The 26655-nt window shown below is 39.2% G+C and overlaps 1 protein-coding gene across 8 annotated transcripts in view; it reads left to right on the top strand.

Moving 5' to 3' along the window:
- PRLR (prolactin receptor) overlaps positions 1 to 26655 on the top strand; it is a 146834-nt gene that overhangs the window by 54413 nt on the left and 65766 nt on the right. The window contains exons 1-2 of one of the 8 annotated variants that reach the window (XM_027634569.1): positions 8652 to 8880; positions 19371 to 19430. The exons of 5 other annotated variants lie outside the window; for them this stretch is intronic. The gene's annotated coding sequence lies outside the window, so the exon portion shown is untranslated. Of the gene's footprint in view, positions 1 to 8651; positions 8881 to 19370; positions 19431 to 20418; positions 20557 to 26655 lie in introns of those variants that run through there. 2 more of the 8 variants (XM_027634568.1, XM_027634563.1) reach the window with 2 other exon arrangements.

Below are 26655 nucleotides of genomic sequence, written 5' to 3'. Positions count from 1 at the left end.
TGATTCATAAAAAATCTTACAAGGGTTTGTATTTTAATGATTTTGCCCAGACTTTTTTTAAAGTCTTTATGAAGGTTTTTTCAAATATGTAGTTCTATTGAAAAAGCCATTTATTGTTATGCACAAAGAGCAAGGCATGTACATGCAATAAAACTTCTTATTTTAGATTAAAGAAAACAAAAATAAATAAATAAAATAAATAAAAAACAGCTGCTGACCCTGCAGATAGGCAATCTTACTGGGATATTAAAGCTCAAGTACCAAGGAAACAAACATAATTCATATCCAACTTCTGGTTGTCAGAGTGCTGTGACTGTACATTATGCTGTTAATTTACATATGTTTTATTTTTAATGTTGCTCTCCATGACAGTTTTTCTGATTAGTGTGCTGTGTCTCATGAATGGCTTGAGCAAATTATTTGAAGTTGCTGTTTTTCCAGTCTCCAGAATTTTGTCTTTTCAGGTCATATCATTGTAAAGTTCCATATGTTAATTCCTTCTTTTCTGTCTGTGGTTTGCAAGAAATTGTCACAAACATTTCCATTGCTAGTTTTCTACTGTGTGGCTGTCTTTTACTCTTTGCAGAATTTAGTTCTTGGTGCTAATACATGGAAAAAAAAGCTCAAAATCAGAGTAGGGATACTCTACTAGTAAAACACTCTTACAGTTTTGCGGTATTATAATGGAACAGCATCAGCTAAAAACATAATTTATGCATTGTAACTACTTGTTTCTTGTTAACAAAGTATCACATACAGGACTTGATTGTATATTAGAAAGAAAAGTTAGTAATCACCAAGGAGAGAGACAATTATCATAATTATGGACAAGTTGTTTTCTCTTGCAATTTCACCCATGACTCATAGTGCATGAAGAAGGATAAAAAAAGGAAAGAAAACAAACCTGCAACACAAGAGAGAAAAGGAGAGCTAAGTAAAGATTAATTATTAGTAATTACATCAGTATTAAACTGATAACCTAGAATGCTTTTAATGTATTAGTGGTCTTTATGTGATTTCTTCTAGCTAAAAGGTATGATTCTGATTAAAAGGTGAATCAGTGCCCCCAGATAATTCTGAATAGCAATTAAATTATTTTGGTTGAAAATAATTAAGTGGAAAATTGCACAGCCGTGATAGAAGGAAATTATTTCAGAATTTTCTATTTAGGACCCAGCTACTTTTTTCACTGGTTTCTGAAAAATCAGGAAGATCAGGTAGTTAATGATGCCAGAGACCTCTTCCTTCAGGATATCTCTATGGAAGATGTTTGTAAATGTCTGTGTGTTGGAGGAAAAGATGTATCATACCTCCTGTTGTTGTAATTTCTTGATGTAAACTGTGCTAAATACTGTTAGAAAAACAGTCATGCTGGGTCATATGAAAGGTCCATCTGGTTTCACTGTCTCCTCTCCAACTGTGGCCAGTAAATGTTACTTGAGGAAGAGAATAAGGTAAAATATAGCAGCTTTTCTTGTTAATCTAAAGAACACTCAATAGGTAATGAAATACAGTTCATCTAAACGATTTTTCTATGCGATGATTGTTCAAATGTTTAGTGAGACAGCATGTGGTGGGTTGACCCTACTGGATGCCAGGTACCCACCAAAGCCGCTCTGTCACTCCCCTATTTAGCTGATCAGGGGAGGGAAAATATAATGAAAGCCTCCTGGATTCAGATAAGGACGCGGAGAGATCACGCACTGATTACTGTCATGGGCAAAACAGACTCAGCTTGGGAAAAATTAGTTTATTACCAATCAATTCAGAGAAGGATAATGATAAGTAAAAGTAAATCTTAAAACACTTAAAACCCCTCCCTTCTTCTCAGATGCAGCTTCACTCTACCTCTTCCCCAACAGGAGGGCAGGGGAATGGGGAATGGGGGCTGTGGTCAGTTCATCACACATTGTCTCTGCTACTCCTTCCACCTCACAGGAGACAGTTCTCCATGAACTTCTCTGATGTGAGTCCTTTCCATGGGCGGCAGTTCTTCACAAACTGCTACAGCGTGAGTCCCTTCCATGGGGTGCAGTCCTTCAGGAACAGGCTGCTCCAGCACAGGGAGCAGCACAGGGAGCACACGTCCCCCACAGGGTCACAAGTCCTGCCAGCAGACCTGCTTCAGCATGGCCTCCTCTCTCGATGGACCACAGGCTCCTACCAGGAGCCTGCTTGAGCACAGGCTTCCCACAGGGTCACAGACTCCTTTGGGCATCCACCTGCTCTGGAGTGGGATCCTGCATGGGCTGCAGATAGATCTCTGGTCGGCTCTAGACCTTCCTGGCCTCAGTGGCCCAGTCTATCTCACCATGATCTGTAGCTGCAGGCTCACTGCAGGCTGCAGGGGAATCTCTGCTCTGGCCCCTGGAGCACCTCTTCCCTCTCCTTCTTCACTGACCTTGGTGTTGCTCTCACAGATTCTCACTCCTCTGTTCACAATATGGTTGGCAGTCATTTTTCTGCCTCCTAAAATATATTATCCCAGAGGTGGTGCCAGTGTCACTGGTGGGTTTGGCCTTGACCAGCAGCAGGACCATCTTGGATCTGTCTGGCGTTGGATCTGTCTGGCGTTGACTCTGTTGGACATGGGGAAAGCTTCTGGCTGCTGCTCACAGAAGCCAACGCTGTAGCCCTGACTAGAAAACCCTTCTCATCCCAACCCATACAGCAATATGATTCTTAATGATCATATAACATGATTTTGAATAGCAGTATATTTTTTGGGAGTGAGTATTAATTTCTATTTCATAATAGATTGAATACACTTAGTGGAAATATTTCTTAAGGGAGAGTTTTCTTCTAATATGGATACACCCATTTTACTGTGGTCAGGCTTCAATTTAAACATCACTGAGAGGCCCTACTCTAGTTCCTGGGACTTACACTGATGGCCATCAATAGAATGGCATGGCCATGTGCATTAGGCCAAGTTCATAACTGAATGGAGTCAGAAGGAATATCATCATCATTACATAGTTCAACCTAGATGTTACATACTTTATTGATTCCACATACATGTCTTCATCTACTACAATACTTGACCCAGTTCTTGCATTTTTGCATTTAAAAAGGATAAAAAGTAAGAATATACTTCCATAAAATACATTTTTACAGCTAGTGCTCATAAGGCAATCATGTAAGTTAGAAATTAAGTATTGTTTGTGTTTAGTTCTTTTAAAAAGCTATATCTGCCCTACAAAAATGTATGGAACCATTTCTTAGAATATTTTAAGAGACTGAATCAATTAAGACATATAAATAACTGGGAATCAAGTCCTTTGAAAGCCTCCTCTTTTTTTATTTGTCTTTTCAAGCAATGTGAGATTTTGTTAGACATACTGTGTTAATTAGATGTAGAGTTTTGTGGAAATGCATTCTGGTTTAGAAATGTAAATAGGCTTTCTGCAATGGTATAAATATCCAATAATAAATGTCTTGTTATATGATAGTGTAACTTCAATTACAGATCAGAGAGATGAAAACATTTAAACTCTGAAAAGGTTGGCTGGTCTGTCACTTACTGCCAGTATAGAGAGACCATGTTATTGGGTAAATACTGTGTGTTGATATCAGTTAGATCTTGTGTTGTTGACCCAGTGTTTGTATCTGTGCATCTCACATCAACCAAACTGTTGTGATACAGAAATATTTTGGTTTATAATTTAGGCAAAAAGATTCAGACATGGTGAACATCATCATTATTTCATGAATGTCCTCATGAGATGAAAACATATTTCTAGACAATAAATAGAGTTTATTGTTTTTCTCTTTCTCTACTTGATTAAGTTTGTCAGAGAGAATCTTTGGCACAGAAATATAGGTAATGAATTTAAATACAGATAGCGGATGTGATCCCCATTCCTTCCACTATGTTCCAATTTTGTTTTAATAATAACCATAATTAAACTGTGTACCAACTGCAAATGCTCAGTGAAGGCATCCGTGAAAGCTGTGGGTTTGTTACAAATCCACAATTAAAAGAGACAGGAACATTTCATGAATTTCTTTAGGAGGTAGTCAAGTGATCAAGCATTGCTTAATAAAGTAGGAAGCTGCCACATTGTACAATGATCCCATCGAAGAAGAAAGAGTTATCTGTGTCAATGTGTGAACTCAGCTGAATGTGCGAGTCTTCTGCAGATGAATATAAATTTACAGGGGTTTATAGGGCAAGTGATACAAGGCTGAATTAGCTAATGTTACTATTGTTCATTAATTCATTCAGGCTTTATAAAATTTTCAGTTTTCTTCAGCACAGCTAGTGCTAGTTGGGTTGTCGTATTGTTCCTCATGTACTAGTATCCCCATTTTCTCTATTATGCCAACACAGATCAGGAGCTGCACTGGCTGCAGGCATGAGCAAGTGTGGAATACTTGCCACTAATTGATGGACAACTTTTACACAAGATGTGTCCTCACTTCTGGCAGAAGTCCTGCCTGCCACACTCATATTGGCAGGCTTACTCAGAAGGTGTCGGGTCCCTCAGGACCAAGCAGTCCTCCCTTCCTTTACTCCCATCAGATACCACTTTGCCACCATCAGTCACACTGTGTGATCTTCAGGCTCCTCATGACTGCCTGGCTTCTGAAGCTGTGCCTGCTTGCCAGTGTGGTCCATGCCCCTAGAGGTCACACTGACGGAGATCCCATTGTGTGAGCATTTGCATGTTAATGCAAAGATCGTCAGCATGTCTGAGGGTAAAGACTGAAGATTTCTGCAGTAAATGGCAGAAACGTCTCACGTGTCCCAAGAACAGGAGCTCAAGAATAAAGTGGCCTGAGTGCAGACTACTGTGAAGGTTAGGAAAGGATTATAGTGTCACACAGCCCTGGCTGTTAAAGAGATTGTGGTTTTCTGTGAGAGGTGCAAAGGATATGTGGAGAAGAATCACAAAAGTAATGGCTAGAAATGTGCTATGTGTTAAGAACAGATCCTGAAAATAAGCGTCAGTGTATTTTGACCATGATTAAAATCCACGAACAAGGGAGGGCTCTATTTCTGATGACATGGAATGTACACAGAATGTCCTGGACTTGCTGGCCTAGGAGTACTTCTGGGTAAACAAGAACACAGCTTCAAAAGGATGATCATCATGGGCTAAGGACATCATGGTCCTGTGGTCTTTGTTGTGCTTCTCAGTTGAACTTGCTAAGTGATGAGGAAAGGCGCAGGACTTCAGAGATACAGTGCTGATGTGAGAGAAAGTGAGCAGCCATGGCATCTGCCATATCTTCTCTTATATTACAGACAGAAGTACATTTTGTCTGTCTCTAAATACAGTCACATCAGGTGGGTTTGGCTGCTGCTTCTTCAGAGGAGGTCATTGTAAGGAAAGTAGGCAACAGCAGTACGAAATATCGTTCTCTATGTAGTTCTGTGACTTCTTATTTCTTATAGTTGTTCCTCTACATTTAAAAATAGAGGCTTGCCTGTTTCCCTGTTTGATTTCCTTTGATGCCATTTTGGTTTGGTTTGGTTTGGTTTTTTTATTGCTGGGGGTTGCGAGGAATGGCGGAGACAAACAGCCACATCCCCACAACTCCCTCTACAGTGACTCTCCAGGGAAGGCCTGGGGGGTTTTGATAGATAAGGGCTTCACGAAAGGGCAAAACAGACTGCTGCCTCCTCTCACATGCCCCTCACTGCCTGACATATTCCTTTTAACATTTTTCTTACCTTTAATGCCCTTTCCTGAAAACTTATTGCTTCCTTTGACCGGTTCCTCCAAGTTGTATCTTCTTTCCTGCCTATCTCCCTATATTCTACATGCTTCCTGCTCTGCCCAAACATCAGAAGTCTGATGTAGCTCCAATGCAGAGTAACTTCACTGAGGTTAGTGCAGTTATACAAATGTCATTATATTGAAAATAAAGTTGGGCTCTTGCTTTCTTAATTTACTAAACCTTCATTTCTTTAAATGATCTGTTGGTGTTAAGGACTTTTGTTTGGAATTTATTAGCTTATTTTGAGAGATTCCAAGCCTACAAACTAAGTAAATCAGTGTCTGGGAATTAAATTGTTATGCTTCTAGACCAACCACAGAGGAATCTTTCTCTGTTGACTATAGGGCTGCTTAAAATTGTGACCTAAACCAGATTTTTGAAGCGATACACCAGTTACATGAGATGGGATGAATCAGGTTGATAATCCCTTCAGAGACTGGCCAATTTCTATTCTAGAAGTAACTATGCTTTTTTATACGCTACTGAAAGTCTGCTTCAATTTTTCATACTTCAGGGGTTAGTATCCTTTTAGTTTACTGTCTGATTTTATGTATGTTCTGTTTCTACCTGTTGTTCTTACTCCAGTGTTGTTCATTAGCCTAAACAGTTACTGCACTTTTCCAGTGCTTCTCTCTTTTGTATTTATAGACATACAGTACCTTTATAGGGACAAGTAAGTGCCTGTTCATTTTCTGCATCAACCTCTACTTTGCCACACTAACCCAGCCAAGTTCTGTCAGTCACATTTGAATAGACAGGCTTTAAAGTCTTACCTCATCTTGGTGACCTTTCTTTTCTTCTGTCCTAATTTGAAAGAATCTTTCTTGAATGTGGGTGACCTGTGCTGTGTGCATATGAGATCTTACTACTACCTTAAAATAGTCTTCTTAATCCAGTGCTCCTAGGATCACAGTTGCCTTTTCTTGACAGTTTTCCACCAGAGGCTGAGTGTGCTTGTATAGACTTGCCTGACTGGCTTAAATATTGCTGGTAGTGTAGCCACAGGCACACAGTGCTCATTAAAAACTGAAAAAGCTAACTCAAAATCCTAGGGAAATATTTAGTAGCTATCTCACGCTGCACTGCCTGCTGCCACAGTTACCAAGGCTGCATTACGTCAGCTAGCTGTAAACTGGGTAGCACAGGTATAAATGTCTGAAGTTATCATTGTTACTGACACCAGTGGTAATTCTTAACTATTCACACCTCGTCTTTCACTACTAAATCATTAGTGATTTATTTCTTGTTCTCCTTCTCCTGTCAACCACATTCCAGGGCTGTAAAGCCTGTTTTGATTAGGGGGAAAATATACATGCAGACCTTAACAGTATATACTTCTCTTACAGAAATTAAGATGGTGTGAACAGTACTTCTTGGTTCACCTTAATTTTGAAAGTTTCTTCCCTAGGCAGAATCTCACTTTTGTCATCCCCCCACTCCTGTTTTGATCTCCCTGTGTTTAGCACATTCAAACAGATGCAGAAATAAAGACAACCAGCTACAGCCTGCTATATCTTTTCTGGATGGTTTAATACCTGTTAGGTTCTACCATGTGTTCCTTTTCTCATTTTTGAGGCGATAGCATCTTTTCAAGAACACATTTCCTATTTATCAGGAGTGGTGTCATCCCTTTCAACACAGAGAATCACCAGTAGAATTTGTTCACAGCTGGATGAATGCTATGGGAACGTGATAAATTTTAAGGCATAGTTTGTGATACAATCAGCTGTGTCTTTTCTGAAAGCTACATGTTCTGTTCCCCAGCATGCTGTCGCCAGCATTTGTTTGATCCCAGAGTGAGCCTGTTCAGAAATTTACAAATAAGAGGAAAGACAAAGGAATTGTCTTCCACCAGTTTAGCTCTCTAAACTACCTTAACAGAGAGCCAAACGGATAGCACAGCACACATGATGGGAGCAACGCAGGTGGAGGTGCAGAGTTCCTCTCAGCAGCAGCTGTGAGCATAGCCAAACCATACTGAAGGAACACACCTGAAGTTTTGTAATCGCTGTGTGGATAGATCACAAGGTACACATTCCTTACCTGAAAATGTTTGTCAAGAAACACAAATGTTTGACAAGAAACTGTTCATATTTTCATATTCACAGATTGTTTCAAATAGTCTGCAGAATTTCCATTTAGTTACAAGATGTGAACAGTGCCGACCTTGGTTGGAGAGACTTGACCCTATTAACAACTTAACATCCACACCAAAGAAATCTCCTTTCATTATGAAAAAGAATCTTCTTGCTCAATCTTCTCCCTTAAAAGAATTTTCACTACAAATGCATACATTTTATTTTATGTTCAGTTCACTGGCATGAAGATAAAAATGTAATTCAATGAAAGCATTACTAAAAATATGTAAAAATGTTTTTATTGAAGTATAGATAGATGACTAGTGAATAGTTATGTCAGTAAATTTCAAAACCTTATTACATAATCTGAAACTTCTCAAATCACAAGAAATAGCAATCAAAGTTACAAAAAAAAAAATACTTTTTTCCCTTCTATTTAATGCACTTTTTAGTGTAAAGCCAACACCTTTCACTCTGTTGTAAAAAGAATTTATTTTTTTCTGCTATTCTAGAATATAAAACGTGGACTACTGGTGCACAAAAAGTATTATGGATGCAGTTTGTATTGAAGGGGAATCAGATTTCCCTTGAAAAACAAGAATCATAGACAATAAGCATTTAAAAGGAGCCACAACAACCTGTAGAGTACGTAGCTGATGCTTACAATTATTCTTTTTCTGCTGATGCATTCCTACGCTCTAGAGCACAGCTCCCACCTTTAAAGCTGTCACACTCCAAACATTGCTTGCACTAAAGAGAGTCACTGTTTTGCCTCAAGCAAGGAACATAAGCGTTGCAAAACTGACTCCTCCTCTAATGGGGTGAGCATGTACAAGTACACAGAGTTGTATTTCTCCTAGAGCTGCCAGACTGAACATTTTGCAGTCAGAGCTCTAAAGCTTACAGGCTTTTTCTTTGTTTAGCTTTCTTCTGGGTCTTTTCCCTCCTTTCTTTCTGGATTTTTTTTTTCTTTTAGTATATGTGAAACTCGTTCAAACGCTGGATTTTCAAGTCCTTGTTCAGGAAGCATTCATGAACTGGCATGGGTCAACATACATTTCATTACCAGGCAAAAGTAAGTACTGCAGTTAAACCTGTGTTTACCTTACTGTAAAGGATTTGGTGTTGTTGTATAAAGGACAGAGTAGACTGTAGTTCTATTAGCAGAAATTAAAAACTTAGCAAAAGGTCAGTTCAGCTTAATGTGGTGTGCTAAATATCATATGGCTTGCATTCTGAAAAATTAAAAAAGCATTTCTACTTGTGATTCAGTGGTCTCTCTTTTAAAATACTGAAATAAGCTGGACACAGAAATGCCACTCCTTCTGTATTTTTTTTTTTTAAATGAGAGTTGGACTGTGTTTATTATTTTAAAGCATTTTTAATGCACCTGGTAGTACTGATTTCATTATACTACTGCTTTATATCATTTATGTTCGCTAAACATACCTCATTTTTGTTATTCATTAATGAAAGTATACTGGTTGAGGAAATAAACCTCCTGGAGCTCCCATAACTGCCGTCATATCTTCCACTGTCTTAATGTTCCCTAGCTGTTATTTTATACTTCCTGTGTTACCCTCTCCTACGCTTGCATATACATTCACTAGTTATCAGATTCTGTTTTGTGTTATTATTTTCAGAAATCATTGGTATTAGCATAGACTGGCAGCCAAAGGCTGAAGGGAAATGGATCTCAGAGAGAAAGGAAAGAAAAGCTGGTTACTGAGCTGGCAAGGAGTAAAGATAACGATGTGATCTGATCCAGAGAGCATCTTTTTAGCACACTTTTTCATGCATTCTATTGAAACATTGTACTGTCATAATCTGTAACATTTTCACTATTCCAACAGTCACCTGGGAATTCACAAATACCTTGGAATGAATACAGTTTCCCTTGCTATGAGTTCCCTCTAGAGAGCGCAGCAGCCTGCAAGACAGCTTGTGTGGATTCTGTGTCCGTATTAACCAGTGTAAGATTTCTACTGCAGAAGTGCCGTGCTGCAGCTATCAGTCCTTTCTTCTTTTGAGAGTTGCTTTGCTATTACTGAGCTGCACTAGGCACTCCCCCAAGGCAGGCAGATGGATTGCCCAGGCAGTGAACAAGTTTAGCAACAAGTAATGCTTGAACATCTGCATAATGAAAGGAGCCGTTTACCATTTTTGCAGCACGAGGCACGAGGCATCTATAGAAAGTCCGTGGCGTTGAATGCACACCAGTCTGCTGTGACAAAGTACAGCCGAGTTAAAGCACAACGCAAGGATTAACACAGATCCTTGCTGTGGCTTGGAGCATGGAGATCTTGAAGGAAAACAAAATCTAGAGAAATGCATTTAGTGTAAAGGCAGCAAGGAGCAAAAATGGATAGGTAAGCCTAGCATTTTTTTGTGTTGTTAAAACCGAACTGGAAATCTACCAGACTAAAATCTCACGTGAAAGATGTGATGCTTTGAAAAGGGCCAGTTTTCCAGTAGACTGAGCTCAGTAGGATAGTTCAGGTTTCAGAGTTTTCATCTTTGTTTTTCAGAATGGCTTTAAAGTTAAGCTATTTCCATTGTGTTATCATCTTTTTTCTGTTGCACAGTGAAAATGTACTTTTTTTTATGTGTTGAGCATTCATGGCCCCGGCTGAATTACCACCTGTAGCAAATGAAGCTCAGCTATCAGAAGCAGAGTACTCAGGAACAAAGGTGGCTTTTGAAAGCTCTGGCCTTCATTTAGAGATTGTGGAAGCTTGACTTCCACTTGGTCCTTACTGCACCGAAGCAAATTGAGTTCAGCCACTTCATTCAGCTGCATCAGGATTTGGGATGAAACCTCCGGTGTCCCAGGCATGTTTTTTTCTCCAGAATCAGACACAGGTTAATTACAGACTCATAGAACACTAGAAATGCTTTTTTCCTCCTACCTCTTGTTTTTGAAATTAATATTCTGGTACTTCCAGACACTGAAATTTACAAACTTTAAGTTGTTCTCTATATATTTATGTCCTGCATGTACATATCAATACTTTTTATCCCTAAGGCAGGATTTTTTATTGTCACAAGCTCTTGCTATGCAATACCCTTCTTTCGAAGTTCTACTTCTCCCTGAAAACGTTAGTTTTCTGTGGCTGCAGTGCCACTTTTGGTTCCCATTTATATCTTCAGTACACCTGCCTTTCAGAGAGGCTGTAGGGTTGTTTCACAAGGTAAGATCAAATGGCAACTCAGCCTGTACCCTAAGGTTTTGGTTGTATTAATAAATTGGATTAATCTAATGCTCTAATAACTTCACTTATGAAGACTCTCATTGACCTTTTTCTGGCTGGTCTCCTGCAGTTTTGGGGGGATGCCTTAATTCCCTGGTTTAGTATCCACTCTTGTTGATCCGTGATTGCTATCACATTTCTCCCCAGCCTGACTCTGAATTGGAAATCTCATGTCACATGAGTCTGTTCGTATTCAGGCTGCACAGGCAGCTAGGCTAAACTTAGTTCATTTGAGGCTGTTCTTAACTCTTTTAAAGAACCAACCCATGTCATTTTAATATAATTTATTTATTGGTCAGCTGTAGGTTTCCCTAGTCTGCAATCCTCCCTCTCACTCTAAGTTATCATTGTGAAGCAATTTAATTAAACATTATTAAATCAAGGGTGCAGGGGTTATTATGAGCTAAATAACGAGAGAACTAAATAACTCTTGTCATTCCTATCTTTTTTATTGCCTGGCCTTACTGAAGAGGTCATGACCTTGCTCTGAGAGAATAGTATCCCACAGTTCTGGTAGATACACATTGGTTATGGTTCTATTTAACATGACTTTCATCCTTCTAAAAACTTACTTGTTAATAAACTTTCATATCCAGTCGACTTTTTACAATCACTTTTTAGCCTTAAAACTTTCTCAGAAGTTCCAGTTGAGCCACTGGTAATTCTGTTAGTATAAAAATCTTTAAAAATTTTTCACTTCATTGCCAATGCTGAAAACTATTCTTAAAGAAACTGAAATTATCAGGTTTTCTTAATTGTGTTTTGGCAAGTTGAAAAGACAAAACTTCAGGCTGAGCAAAGCATTCAGCTAATGCTGTCTAATCTGAATGAAAACATTTCATTTCAAAGCCTTTTTTAGGAATAAAGGAATTAGGAATTAATAAACTGTCATTAAAATTGTAAAGGTTTTCGTCGTAAAAATCTATGATGACTCATGTCAGTGTTTCAGAACACTGTTTAGGTTTCCTTTCTCTTCTGAAACACTTTATTAATATTTTATTATATTAAAATCACAACAGCTTATTTAAATTTTACAGCTCACTTTAACTTTTTTCTCTGGATTAAAGTTCTAACCAAAAATTTCTCTCAGTCTAAATTAAACCTTTACTTTTCCTTTTCTAAGGTTTACTATTAATTTTGGTATGTTCTGGACTAGTATAGATTTTATTCTTGGAATCTTGTGACTACTTTTCCAACTGTTGCTTATCTGTTATGGAGAAGAAAGAATACCTTCTCATCAGACAAGTACAAGGAGTTTATGAGACTTGCAGCTGTTGCATCCACCAGTCTTTCTCCCTCTTTTTCAAATGCAACACCAAAATGATCTAGTCATCTCATCTTACCTGGAACATTGCACCCTACTTATTTTTGGTTGAGAAATTACAAACTGTTCAGGCCCTTTAAAGTTCAGTCATATTGCATGGCAGTTTTCTACAGCTGATCTACAGAAGTTTTCTCAAGGAATAATTCAATTCATAGTGTTGAGCAATTAACTTCATATTCCCAGAAGAAACCTGTGCTTGAAAGAATCCTGCACTGATAGTCATGTTTTCTGTATTTGCTGTATTCTTTTGGAATTTTCTCGTGCAGTAAAAAGTGCACGAGATAAACAGTGACCTTACAAAGGCTTTTTTTTTTAACCTATACTTCAAAATAAAGTACGTAGGTTGTTTCAGCTGAAGATTCAGAAGAGTTTGGATCAGAATTATTAACATGAGAAATTAGGAAGCACTGAACCATGAGGAAATTTATATCTCAAAGCACTTAGTAGTTTCTGTTGTCCATGCTTCTTGTCTTACAGGTGTTGGGAGGGACAGAGAATTCTAGAAGTATTTGCAGTGTGTGACTATTTCAGAGTAGTACTTAGAAGCTTCTTGAATGTGTACGTTCACACATCCACATATTGTACTTGTGGAGAATGTGTGAGATACCTGAGAGGTGCTCTGGTGCCACTGGATGAAGTCTGCAAATTATTCCATGAGGCACCTTGAACCCAGACTACCCCATAACACAGGAACCATTATTCTCCTGCCTGCAGCTTGTACTGGCAAAGTGCAGCCATGGCTCTACTTGATAAACTGTCCTTTACTACATATACCCCATACCTACCAGAAGCATCTGACCAACCAAGCAGAGGATTCTGCTTAGATGCCTTTTATGCTGGTCTAACAAAAAGCACCAAAAAGGAGCTAGGGAATCATTTTACATTTTCTGGTGGGTTTTTTTCTACCCCAATCAAGGTTAGTGAATTAAAAATGTGAAAGGATAAATGTTCAAATTTAACGTTAAAAAGACAGTTTTCTGGAATGTCTCTGCTGTTCATTTAGGTTGAGTCCTATTGCCTTAGATTATTGTTATGATCTCTCTAGCTTTACACTTAATGATCTCTGAAAAGACGTCATTGAGCATATTTGTTACATCTGATATAATTTTTTTTCCCTTGTTTTGAGAAATTTTCTAATCTTCTGAATTTCAAACCCCTTATACCCTGAGGTAACCCGAGTCTTTTGACATGGCCATTCTCTTAGCAAATTCATTCTTCCCTCAGGGCAAAGTCATTCCATATTAACAGTACTTCTAAGTTGTAACATTTCCACTTCTGGTGAGCATGTGATACATAACATTCCCTGTGAGCAAGTATGTACTGGTTCATAAAAACAGTCAATAAACTTGGCACTAATAACTTCTGAAAGTTTTCAGACCTCTAACTGGATCAAGAACAATCAGGAGCAATCGTGATATAAAAATGGAAGTTTTAAAATTCAGGACAGAATAGTCTGTTTGATGAAGAGCACGTTTTGGATGCTGCTGTATGGTGTGACCCTTCTTCCTTGGACAGAACAGGAGATCGCCTTTGGAAAAGCAAAGATGACTTGTAGCCAAGTCTACATCTGCTCATAGCTTAATCCAAAACTTGGGTTGCTGCTGTTGCTGTTTCTTCAGCCCTAAACATTAACTGGGAAATATGAGAGTTTAAGAAAGTCAATCCAAAAAGGATAAGCTTTTCCTTCAAAAGATTCCTTTTACTTAATCATAATGCAGAGAGAAAATAAAGAACAATACACCTCAGTGATTATAGAGCAAAGTCAACCTACCTTATGAAAGGTTGGTAGATTATGATTTTGTGAATACAGAATAAAGATACCAAAAAATTAAAAGGTACTTACTTTAAATCAAGAATAAAAATCAGTTTAAAAAACATTAATAGATAAGCTACTTATTTAGATGGAAGTGTTAAGTAAACTACCAGGTTTAAATAACCTACTAAATTACCAGGTTCAGTGATAAGGTCTGGGTGTGTGAAGGTAAGGTCCTCATGCAACCCCTTTGTTTTAAGTAACAATATAAAGTATTTTTGTCTAGATAAGGTAATTGGGTATGATCATACCATTTCGTCTTAATATAAGGGAGATAAAAAATAGTTTGTTGACTGTTTTTTACTCAAAGTATGTCTTCTAGTCTTCTCTTCAGGAGAAACTCAGCCTCACAAGATGATATCTTGTATCATCTCTGTACCCTAATCATCGTCATCTATCTGCTTAGCCTGTGTAATACCAAATTACCTCAAACTGCCTGTAACAGTTACTATTGTATGTAAAAACAGTATTCATATTTAAGTTCTCTCACTAATTATTATATACTGCTTCCTGCTTATTTTATGTCTAACACCTGTCTTCATTCCTTATTTGAGTGGTAGCAACCTAGATTTCTATTGATTTAGAAAGTTGAGGGGAGGATGAGAAAAGGCTACAACCGATGGAAATGTCATTAGTCTCAGTTGAAGAACAACTTTGGTACAAGATGGTTCAGGCTACATTCTTCCAGCTTCTGCTGGAAGACCTGACCCTCAAAAGTCTGATGACCACTGTCCCCAGAAGCCCTTCTCCCTTTCCCGACCATATGACCCGTTTAGCCCAGAAGTGCATCAGATCCCTCAGGCCTCAGAAGTCCTCCCTTTATCCGTGAAAGTCACCATTTAGTCATGGTCATAACCATACCCCGTGTGATCTCAGAACCTCCTGTAACTGCCAGCAGCTGAAACCCTGCCTTTTTCATTGCCACAGGAGTGTGTCAAAGGCCCTCATACACACACACACACGCACACATGTGCTCGTGTGTGTTCACGAAAACATGTAAAAGTGTAGAACAGTTTAAATGTGTGTTTATACATAGTTACACTTCTTTATAATACACAAAAATCGTATTTATAAAATGCGTGTACAGAAGTGTTTAGTAAGATATAATAAAATTAGTTGAAAATGTAAGTAGAAAGAAAACAAAATAAAAGGAAAGTACAGTTGAATGGTGTGGGAGTATGTCAGAGAGCGGGGAGGCCATGAAAAAATCTGAATATGCACTGGGCAAAGGGCTAAACCTATGAAACTATCCAGGAGGCTTCCACCCAACCCCAGGTCATTCAAAGAATAGACCAGACCTGTGAATCTGCCCAAGAGGCCCCCTTCACCTGCCTTCAGACCAGCCAGATCACCTTATAGGGCTGTCCTTCAGCTTTGTCCTGTGCTAGAAAATATAGGTAACATTGCTTTACTAAAGTTGAAGACCAGAAGAAAAAAAAATAACCTCACAAGAACATGTTTGTAGGGTCACCTAGAGCCCAAAAGGTCTTCCTAAAAAGACCATCTGCATCGGAGAGAAGATGGTTGGGCTGGCATTATGAAAACAACAGTTTGTGTGAGGGGGTAGGAGGCAACTTCTGTCTACATCTCAGTGTCCTAACAGCTACTTGTAATACCATGACAGGAATTATGCTCCATGTATTCCCTTACCCTTATGTTGACATGGATTTTATAGCACTTTCTGAAAACGTGATTCTGGCTGATTGCATAAAAGACACAATTATTTTGTGAATTGTTTTTAATCTTCCTTAGAACCACAGGATAAAAAAAAATAAATCAAACCATTAAAAACACATCTTTGAAGGAAAAGAAATGGTGACAATGAGAGACAGGTCGCCATCACCCAAATGATAAATAAAGTTTTGTTGAACATGACAAATCAGTTGCCTAATGTTTGTTTTTCTGTGTGCATGTAGTAGCAGCATGTTAACAAACTGCAGCATCTGTCAAAACATATTTACTATGCTCCTGAGGAAGTGGGATGCTTTGGGAATGTAAAGCTTCTTTCTGAAACAAGCAGTACTATTGACCTGAGGAGAAAACAGGTGGCCTCATGTCATGTAAACCAAGACTTAGAGTATAACATAAGGCTGTGAGAAAGTCCTTTAGAAGTAACAGGTGTTTGTGGCTTATTCTAAACACAATAACAGTATTAGTCTCATTTTAGTGGTGGTGAACACACTATCCCAATGTGCCTGGACTGTGTGTCTGAAAGGCAGAATGAGTTCTAAAGTAGCTGAGGCTTTTAAACCATTTTTGCCACCTCAGTAATTACCAAGCAGAGAATGGATGTTTTTAAATCAGCCTTCACACAAGTTGTTAAATTAGAATAATTTTCACTTCTTTGTTACTAATAATGAAGTAGAGGCCTCTGTCACAGATTGCTTTAACAGGATGCTCGAAACTGAAACATGGGGATGTTTTACAGCAAGCAATTACCATTTGCTACATTAATGTGTTACTGGAGTTTATAATAAAGAACTGTAACCACAGCTTCTTCATTACAGTCAGAGAATGGGCGTGAAAACTCCAAGCTGTGCAAGGATTTGGGAAACCATGTCTGGCAATTAGTGAAAATTAGAATAAATATGCCTCCACTCAGAAAGGAAGACCATGAGGATATTTAGGACAAAAGAAATATTTGACAGTAGTTATGACTAGATGTTCCCAGGTACTAGTTGAAATTGTGAATGTTGTGGTTTAAGCCCATCTGGAAATAAACACCATGCAGCTGCTCGCTCAACCTCTACCTCTCTCCCCCCTCCCTGGTGGAATGGGCATGAGAATCAAAGTAAAACTTGCAGGTTGAGATAAAAAATTTCAAGGAAAAATTTAATGAAGTTTAATAATCAAAAATAAAGTAAAATACAGTAATAATAGTAGATTATAATGATAATTAAAAGGGAAAAACGAATGATGCACATTACAATTGCTCACCACCAGTTGACCAATGCCAGACTCCCCTTCCCTAACCCAGATCAGCTCCTTTGTTTATACATTGGGCATGGTGTTCTATAGTATGGAATGTCCCCATTGGTCAGTTCAGGTCACCTGCCCCAGTTTAGTTTGTGAACTTCCTCACCTGCAGACCATGAGACAAGAAAAAAAAACTTAGGATAAACACGACTTAGCAAAACCCAAAACATCGGTGTGTTATCAACACCATTCTCATTCCAAATCCAACATACAGCACGGTAAGAAATTAGAATAAGCTACTGAGAAGGAATTAACTACCCTAGCTGAAACCAGGACAATATCCACCCCCTTATTCCATACCATTTCTGTCATGCCAAGTTCCACACTTCCCAATATCCCTAGGTGTCCTCAGGACAGTGAGAAAGGATCAGCATACTGTTTAATAGACTACAGTCACCAAGGTATAAAGGGGATGTTTTATTCCAATAAACTTTAAAGAACTTTAAAAAGTGAGCGCTACTGAGGACAGTAGATGCAAAATTGAGAAGTTTCTAGCGGTAAAAAGGCAAGTAAGGAAGAAACAGCTGTTTGTGAAGTGGTGGTGCTTGTTGAAGAAGTTTAACAGCTGGATAAAAGCCTCTCAAGTCCATGATGTTTAGCAGCTGAAGCCAGAGTGGGAGAAAAAGAAGGATGGTAAACTGCGGTTTTTACATCATGCTCCCCAACAATGCTTACACCAGAATATCCCCACAAAACACCAGTTTGAACTTTACCAAACAGCTATTCAAAGCCCCTGGAAGCTGTCAGGCCAGTGGGAGATGGGGTTTGCAGAAATACAATACCCAGGCAGCTGGAATAATATTAATAATGCTGCTGGGTAAGACGTGGCATTATTCTTTGTGACAAGTCCATTATTCATCCATATGCATATTGCTGGAATGTATAAACATTTACTAGTTCCAACAACAGAGCTTTAACTGTTGACCAACCATAGACCTGGTCTTCAGTCCTGCAATTAGGGAACAAAGCTTAAAATGGATGAAAATCCTTGTACTCTTTGTTCAGCTGGGAAGCTAGCAAGTTTTTCTGAAACTTCTCCTGGGGTAACCAGTGACAGTTTCCTTTTTAATTGACATGCCTGGAAGGTTTTTATCCCAATCTACCTCTACACAAAACCTTGTTGAGTACCAGCTGGTTTGAGATTTATTGGTCCCATTATCATGCTGTGTTCTGGCACATGGTAATAGCAGTGAGCTCATTGCAGCAACGTAGTACAAACTGCTTTATGTGCCAGTAAAACAACCTCACGTAGAAAGAGGCAGCACGGAAATAAACACAAATGAAAACAAACATTTCTTATTTTGCAGTGGAAAGGAGACTCTGAAGTTTTATCTGTTGACCTGAAAGGTTCTGATGTTTTAAGGAAACACACCATCATGTAGTAAAGAATAAGTAGTAAAGGGTAGTAGAAGAATTAAAAGGACCCCTCCTTGTTCGTGAATTATTAAAGAGCTCAGGTGGAGTAGAAGCTGTATTCCGCAACCTCTTTTCAAAACCTATACCATTTTTCTAAAAGAGTTTGGAGATTATTAAGCCACATGTTAAAAGCATGGCTGAAAACATGGCCGAAGATGCAATCAGATATGTCTCTCAGGCAGTTGTGGCCCGGTTGCAAATACTGGCAAAGCAGGAGATCTCTGGGGTGTTTAAGAGACACATCACAGCCCTGAAGGGCTGTCCTTCCCCAAACCCTTGAAAGGAAAAGGATGGGTAATGCCAGTCTGCATTTCAGGTGCAAAAAGTAAAAGAATAACAAATGCTACTGAAACGTAGAAAACCCCAAGAAATTCAGAGGAAGGTGACCCTTTCTACCGCTAGAAAAGGAGATATATTTTAACAAGGCTGCTTTTTGTTCACGGCTGCTCAGAATAGTGTACCAAACCCATACTAGATTTATTTGAAGTGGTCCCAGTGCAAACAGGCATCACAAAGAGCTTGTTCAGTGAGATGCCATTACTGTCAGCTGTAACACGGACTTTTCCCTGGACTTGAATGGGAAAGACTGTGTAGGTCTGAACAACCATGCTGGATCTTTGCTGAAAAAAATTGTTGAAGAGTGAGCCTGATGAATTACTTGTTGGCTGCTTTCAGCCAGCTGGATGATAACTTAGGAGAGATCCTGTGTTTGTAAGCCCAGTCTGCTATGTAAGGTATACGTGATTTGGAAGTTGCCTTCAGGGGTTCATCTTTTGTCCTAACAGGAGGCATGTTTACTGCTGCATCGTGTTCAGGGGAAGCATTCACATTAGAGAAGCCTTTTGGTAAGTGTCATCCCTTGCCCTTGTCACACTGGACAATTTGGTTTTGTTTCAGAAATTTCATCGCAGCTGTCATTTATCCAGTGGACATTATCCCTTTTGGGGAAAATCCATTGTGAACTTCTCCTAGTGCCCCTACACATGTTACTGTAAAGTTAAATTTTTGTTCTGATTTTCCATTTTAGTAGGCAGTGTTGTCTGTATCTTGCAGCACAGCACAAAGTCCAAAGACAGACCAGGTAATACTGTGCAGCAGTCTGGTTGGGATTTCATCTGTCTTGTTAACTGGTAGTTGTACGACTGTATGTTCTGCCTTTTTTTAAATTTTCTATTCATATTTAAACTTTATTTTTGGTACCTCTTATTAAATAATCTTTTATATGTAAACTTTTGCAAATATTTTGCATTATTATAAACTGTATGCATTTATAAATATACCCACCTTGCTGTATCTATAGAGATATTTACCATGCTTGTATATGACATATATCAAGAATATATGAGAAGCTCTTGAGAAGCTTGAAAAAGGTTTTGGTGTTTATACCATTAACAAAATGGCATCCCCATGCAGGGAAGAGGGAGGACATTCTGCTCTTGCTGTGCTTTGGGGTTGACCAAGGTATGGCCTCACCTGCCAGGCAGTCCCAGGAAGTGCTGATATCACCTGGGTTACAGGTGGGTTACAGCGGTGGCCTCGCAAGGACACGATGATGACCTAGTTGTGGAGATAAGCCAATCACTGGAAAATGGGTGTGGTTCTGAGGCAGAGGATCATGTCACCCTGAGGTGACCTGCAGCAGGCACCTGCCCTGTTCTGGCTCATGTGAAGCTGTCCTGACCCCAGAATCTAAAATAGGACAGTGGAAAACAGAGGCAAGATCTTCTCTTTAGACAAGAGAAGACCCAGTCAGCAGTTTCTATGGCCTGTTTGCAATTAGTATCTTCTGTGCAGATTTTTAACAGAATTTTTTTTTTTTTTAGCTGTAGCCTCTGTGTGTTGATCACTTGTTTATAAACTGCTGTAAGATACTGAAGTAAATATATGGGAGAGCATCGAGATAAGTAGCAGCAACACAGGTTCCCACTGAAAAGAAATATTTTCCAAGTGTTCTAGTTTTCTCCTAAAAAGGTAATAAGCCTCAAAGATAGAAGAGCAGCAGTGATGTCATAGATCTGCACTGTGGTCAGGCTTTCAATGCAATTTCATGAAATTTTTGTAAATTAACTAGAAACCCATAGTCTGTATGAAACTACTGTGCAGGATGCCCCAGTCCTTGGAAAACCATTAACAACTGGTTATCAGTGAGGCACTGTCGGAGCAAAAGGGCAGATTGAAACCAGCTGCCCAAGACTAACTCCTTGGTGTGGCAGCTAATCTGAATATCATTAGTGACATGGATAATGCTATACCACATATTTACTAGACAACAGTGAAAGGAGAGGGACTTCAGTTTACTGGAGAAGAGGAAGAAAAAGAAGTCATATTTATAAGTCATGTATTGTTTCTGATAAATAAAAAGTTGCTCAGTAGAAATGAGACCAAGGTGTTGCTCTTAAACACAGATACATAATTGCACAAATACAAGATTGAGGTAACAAGGATTCAAGAAGGTATTTGGTATAAGTAAGAGGTTCAGTGCTACACAAGAGGAACAGGAGCCAGTACTGTCATCCTGCTGTGCAAAAAGTAAATACCGTGCCAGGATTTACAAGTAGGAGTATGGTTTGAGTTGTGCAAAGTGGTTCTCTTATTCCCTTCAATATTTACAAGACCTCAACTAAAGTACTTTGTCTTTCTGAGGCACAATGCTTCACAAAAGATAGGCAGAGTCCGCAGAAGAGCAAGAAGAAGGTTTAGAGGTCTGGAGAATGTGTCTTGTGAGAAAATGAATCAAGACTGACACATCTAAATAGGAGAAGACAAGGGTGATATATCTGAAGTGCTCAAAGTAGTGTCTCTTAGCTCTGCAGAGAGATGGGAGCAGTCTGTTGTTTTGTTGCTTTTAGACTGCAAAAGTACTTGGATTAAGTTGCAGCAAGGAAGATACAGGTTAGATAATAAGAACATTTATTATTAAAGATACTAAAACAGTAGCTTAAATTGCCTAAGGAGGTTTCAAAATTCCCCTAATTGGAGATTTTTAAGAACAGTTTAAGCAAATCTTAGGAATGAAATTGACATTGTTAATCCCTCCTTGGGGCTCTTAAATTGTCGTCTAAATGACATCCTGAAACCTGGTTTAGTCTATAATTTATTGAGAAGCTTTTGTGCATGCAACTATTAGGTTTCACATTCTTTGAAAAGGGAGATATATCTCTGATGTTCGTACAGTGCACACCAAAGCAATACAAGGCTACAGACTCTGGTCATCATAGAATGACTTGTATTAGCATGTTGTGTTGGAATGTAACTGTAAAACTGTGAGTCCCTGTGCTATCAGTGATGGGGGGGGATGATCTTGCCAGCTTCCCAGGTGCCCACCTAAACTACTTTGTCACTACGCTCCTGAGATGGACAGGAGAGAGAAAATAACAGAAGGCTCATGGATTGAGATAAGGACAGAGAGAGATCACTCACAATTACCATCAGGGGCAGTTTGGGTGAATTAATTTATTGCCTGTTAACACAAGACTAAAATGAAAAATAAGAACAAATCTAAAAAAAAATTCTCCCTATCCCTTTCTGCTTCACAGGCTCAACTTCACTCTCAATTTCTCTATGTCTTCCCCCCAGGCAATACCGGGGGACAAGGAATGGGGGTTGTGGTCAATTCATCACACATTTACTGTTTTCTCCTCATGCTCTTCCTCTGCTCCAATGAAGGGTCCTTCCTACAAAAGGCGGGCCTTCTCCAATATGAGTCCTTCCCACAGGCTATAGTTCTTCATGAACTGCTCCAGTGTGGGTCCCTTCCACAGGATGCAGTCCTTCAGGAACAGGTTGCTCCAGTGTGGGTCCCTCTGATGGGGTCACAATCCTGTCTGCAAACCTGCTCCAGCGGGCTCCTCTCTCCACAGTTCCAAAAGTCCTGCCAGGAGCCTGCTCTGTCACTGGCTTCTCACAGGTTCACAGCCTCCTTTAGGCATCCACCTTCTCTGTAGTGGGGTCCTGCATGGGCTGCAGGTGGGTCTCTGATCCCCCATGGATCTCCATGGATTGCAGGGGCACAGCTGCCTCACCATGGTCTTGCAGGGTGAGGTCTCTGCTCCAATGCCTGGAACACCTCCTCCTCCTCCATCACTGACCTTGGTGCCTGCAGAGCTGTTCTTCTCACACATTCTCACTCCTCTTTCTGGCTGAAGGTGCTGAGGTTTTTTATCCCCCCTTCATAAATACATTATCCCAGAGGCGCTGCCACCGTTGCTGATGGGTTCAACTGCAGCCAGCAGTGGGTCTACCTTGGAGCCATCTGGCATTGGCTTTGTTGGACAAGGGGAAGGCTTCTGGCAGCTGCTCACAGAGTAGCCCCTCTACTGCCAAACCCCTGCCATGCAAACTCAATACAACCACATTTCAGAATTACCTGGCATCATTAAAATTATCTTGGTTAATTTGAACTTCATTGGGAACTGTGGCAGTGACTGTTACAGGTGAAAATCAGTATGATCTGTACTAGAAATCAGCCATGATAACTTCTAATTTATCACTTTAATATGTTTTTGTCACTGTAGTCACAAACAAAATTTAAGTCAAGAATTATTGTTATCCATATCATGTTTGTGGGACCTTTAGTGTTTGTTTACTCCTGGGGCACTGAGGAAGAGGTACTCAGATTAACTGGTTAGTAATGCTGTATCCCACTGAATTTAGGGGGTTCATGATGTCCAATCTGTTGTGAAATCTATTCATTAAAATTAATTTTTTTAGGTACTCCTTTAGAGTCTAACTAGTAAGAATGTATTAATAGTATAGCCTTTGTGTGCCACTGCCTGATTTATTGGCAGCTGTAGTCTAGAAGAAATTACAACAAGGCTAACAAATGCTTTATGCCAAAGAACTACAAAGCAAAAACTTTGCAAACCAGAGCAGTTTAGAGCAGACACTTCAGGCAGCAGATGGAAGTGGGAAGCTATTTACAGTACACAGTGATGTTACACAACAGTTTTTGGAAGAAAATGTGGAAAAGAGTCTTTCATTAACTAAAACTGTAAAGGGAATTGTCTACATTACACAATGCTAAAAGGCAGAAAATATTAGCCCCTGTGGAGGGTTACATTAATGCAGTAATACTAATTTAAATGCTTAAGCTAACTGACTCAGAACCAGCTTGATAATATGTGATTGGCACTGATACTGACAAGTAGACAGACCTGAAACAGTTTGTGTTTCAGACACAAGAAATCTGAATATGATTTCACAGCAACATTGTAAGCCAGGGGTGACACTGATGAGGTAAAGAGGTGCTTTATGGTTTAAAGCAAATGAGTTTTAAGAGACTCAGGTCTTTCGAAAGACACAGCCCTGGAAGCAGGGCAACACCTGGCCCCATAAAGAGCCTGAAGGGATAGTACAGCTATTGAATAGGATGATTTAATATCTGGTTTTGCAAACAAACTCTGAATTCAGTTGCAAGTTATTTTTGTTTAAAAATTGCATAGTAGCTTATTTAAATGATTTTATTATTCTTTTAAGATTAAACTCTTTTCTTTCTAATACAAACTTCCATGTTTCTTTGTTGCTTTCACAATATTATCCAAGTTCTTTCAGTATAATTTCTTTCAGCCCCCTTTGCAACCTCCTGGTGCATAGTGGAACAAATAAATTCATGACGTATAAGAATAAGTATTAATGTAAAAAGTTGGGAAGTTTTATTTGCTGAGGCATGGGGAATATTAAAGGATGCTTTGGTTTACTTTTAATATTTGGGAGGTGTTTATTAGTGTAATTTTTAACCAGAAACTTTAGCTAAAGTAGTTGAGATGCTAGGACATTCATTCTCATAGATTTTTAGAGAATCAGCTCCAGGTACTTACTTACTTTCATCTTGAGTAGAGCCTATATTTGTAATAATATATGTTCCAGTTGATTTCCCCCACTAGAGTAAAAGTACTATGATACCAATTTTTTTCCAATTTGAAAGAAATCTGAATGGCTACTATGGAATCATTTCACTTCACATTGCCAAGTAGTTAACTGGCGTTAATATTGAATATTTATGAAAAATAAAATAGTTTCATTTCTTCTGTCAGTAATTCCATTCTTCATAAATAATACAGTGTTTACTGTAGTAGAGATCCTGGCTGTCTAGCATTGCAAATTAATGTCTTTCTGCCAGACTATGTCTTGCATTTTGCTCCCTGGTTCAATTAATATTTAATAAATCCTCAAAAAGTTCAAACAGGCTAAGTTGAGATACAAAAGTTGAGACTTGTCCATAACTCAGTAGTAATGGCATTGGTCGGGGTTTGAGAGATTATCTGAGGGTCCCTGGACTTTTTAAGTGCCATTCCTGACCTAACCATGTCTACTTTTGATGGAGGCCTTGAGGGGGGGTCCTGTGAAGAGAGGTAAAGAATGGATGTACACAATTAGCTGTGTCTGACTTCATTTCTGCTGGTACATTCTGTGATAGGCATAGAGTGGTGTCAGGAGGAAAATTTCTCTAATTTAGAGAGGGAGGTTGTTTTCCTGCTGTATGGTAGAAAATTGACTCTAATGGACTCTTTAAATCTCAAGAAGAACTAGATTCCTACGTAAGGTTGTTGGGAATGAGATAAGCTAGTGATGAGGCCTAGAAATGGATTAAAAGCACTGAGTATTGTGAAAGTAGGACAAGCACTGTTGTGAATGTTTGGGAGGAACAGAGGAGGAGATACGAAAAGAGGTTTTTTAAAATTATATTCAAGTGGGATTTAGCAATTGCTACAGAAGAGCAGTCCAGAAAGCCTGGGACATAGAAATAGACGTAGCTGAGAGATTTTATGCCTGCTAGAAACTGGGTAGTCCAACTGGGTAGTCCAACTGGGTAGTCTTGGAGTATGGAAGCTACAAGGCACCACCAGAAGGATTTCTGAAGGTTGGTAGTTCATAGTGAGGGTTGTTTTCATTTTTCATGTTGTGGAAAGAAGGGACAGTATGAAAGTATTGTGTCAGGACAATACAGCATTTTTGAAGGCAATGGAGAAACGTAGCTGGATTGTGCTCAAAGAAGCAGGGACAGGACATTCCAGGGCACCTCACATTCAAGTGTTCATACATAATGAAGAAGATAAAATAAAACATCATCAGAACAAGATGGACTTTCTTATAAAAAGGTGGAGACAACTATTTCACCAATGCCAGAGCTCTCTAGTTGAGGCAAAGAAAACTTGCATTCAGGTTCTTGATCTGAATCAAGGAGCAGGAGGTCTTGAGCCTGTATTTTCTGTAATCTACTATTATGCTGTTTGAATATTTGGGAAAATGTGCTTTCTTGAACAGAACAAAGTTGTAAACATCTTTGTTTTCCTTCTCCTTCAAAATTGAATCTATCAAAGAGCAATGAAATTGCTGCTTCAAGCTGCAACCCTCCCAAAGAGTGTCGCTTCTCTACATCTGTTAACATCTGTTCCTCCTGTGTCAGAACTCAGGTTTCTGCAGTATCCCAAAATCCAACTCTGAATGCTCCAGTGCCAGAGTCTTGAAACATTGTCCTTTGCAGTATACAAACTGACAGGTCAGTGTGCAGCAAAATACACTACTCACTGTCACAGAATCACAGATTCAGTTAGGTTGGAAAAGACCTCTGAGATCATCAAATCCAACCTGTGACCAAACACCACGTTGTCAACCAGACCATGGCACCAAGTGCCACATCCAGTGTTTCCTTAAACACCACCAGGGACAGTGACTCCACCACCTCCCTGGGCAGCCCATTCCAGTGTCTATTCACTCCTTCTGTAAAGAATTTTTTTCTAATGTTCAACCTAAACCTCCCCTGGTGCAGCTTAAGACTATGTCCTCTCATCCTGTCGCTGGCTGCCTGGGAGAAGAGGCCAACCCCCACCTGGCTACAGCCTCCTTTCAGGTAACTGTAGAGAGTGATAAGGTCATCCCTGAGCCTCCTGTTCTCCAGGCTAAAGAATCCCAGCTTTCTCAGCCACTTGTCACAGGACTTGTGCTGCAGACCCTTCAACAGCTTCACTGCCCTTCTCTGTCACTGCTGAGCAGATCCTGAAAACAAAGGAGTGATGAACATCTGGTTGCTCTTTTCTGATTCCTGAAAAAATTAATTAACAAGTTCGGACC

This window comes from Corapipo altera, unplaced genomic scaffold (genome assembly GCF_003945725.1).
Source record: "Corapipo altera isolate COAL_440 unplaced genomic scaffold, ASM394572v1 61411, whole genome shotgun sequence".
In the NCBI taxonomy this organism is placed as follows: Eukaryota; Metazoa; Chordata; class Aves; order Passeriformes; family Pipridae; genus Corapipo; species Corapipo altera.
Note: the sequence above shows the minus strand (reverse complement) of the source record. Positions and strands in the feature narration are given on the sequence as shown.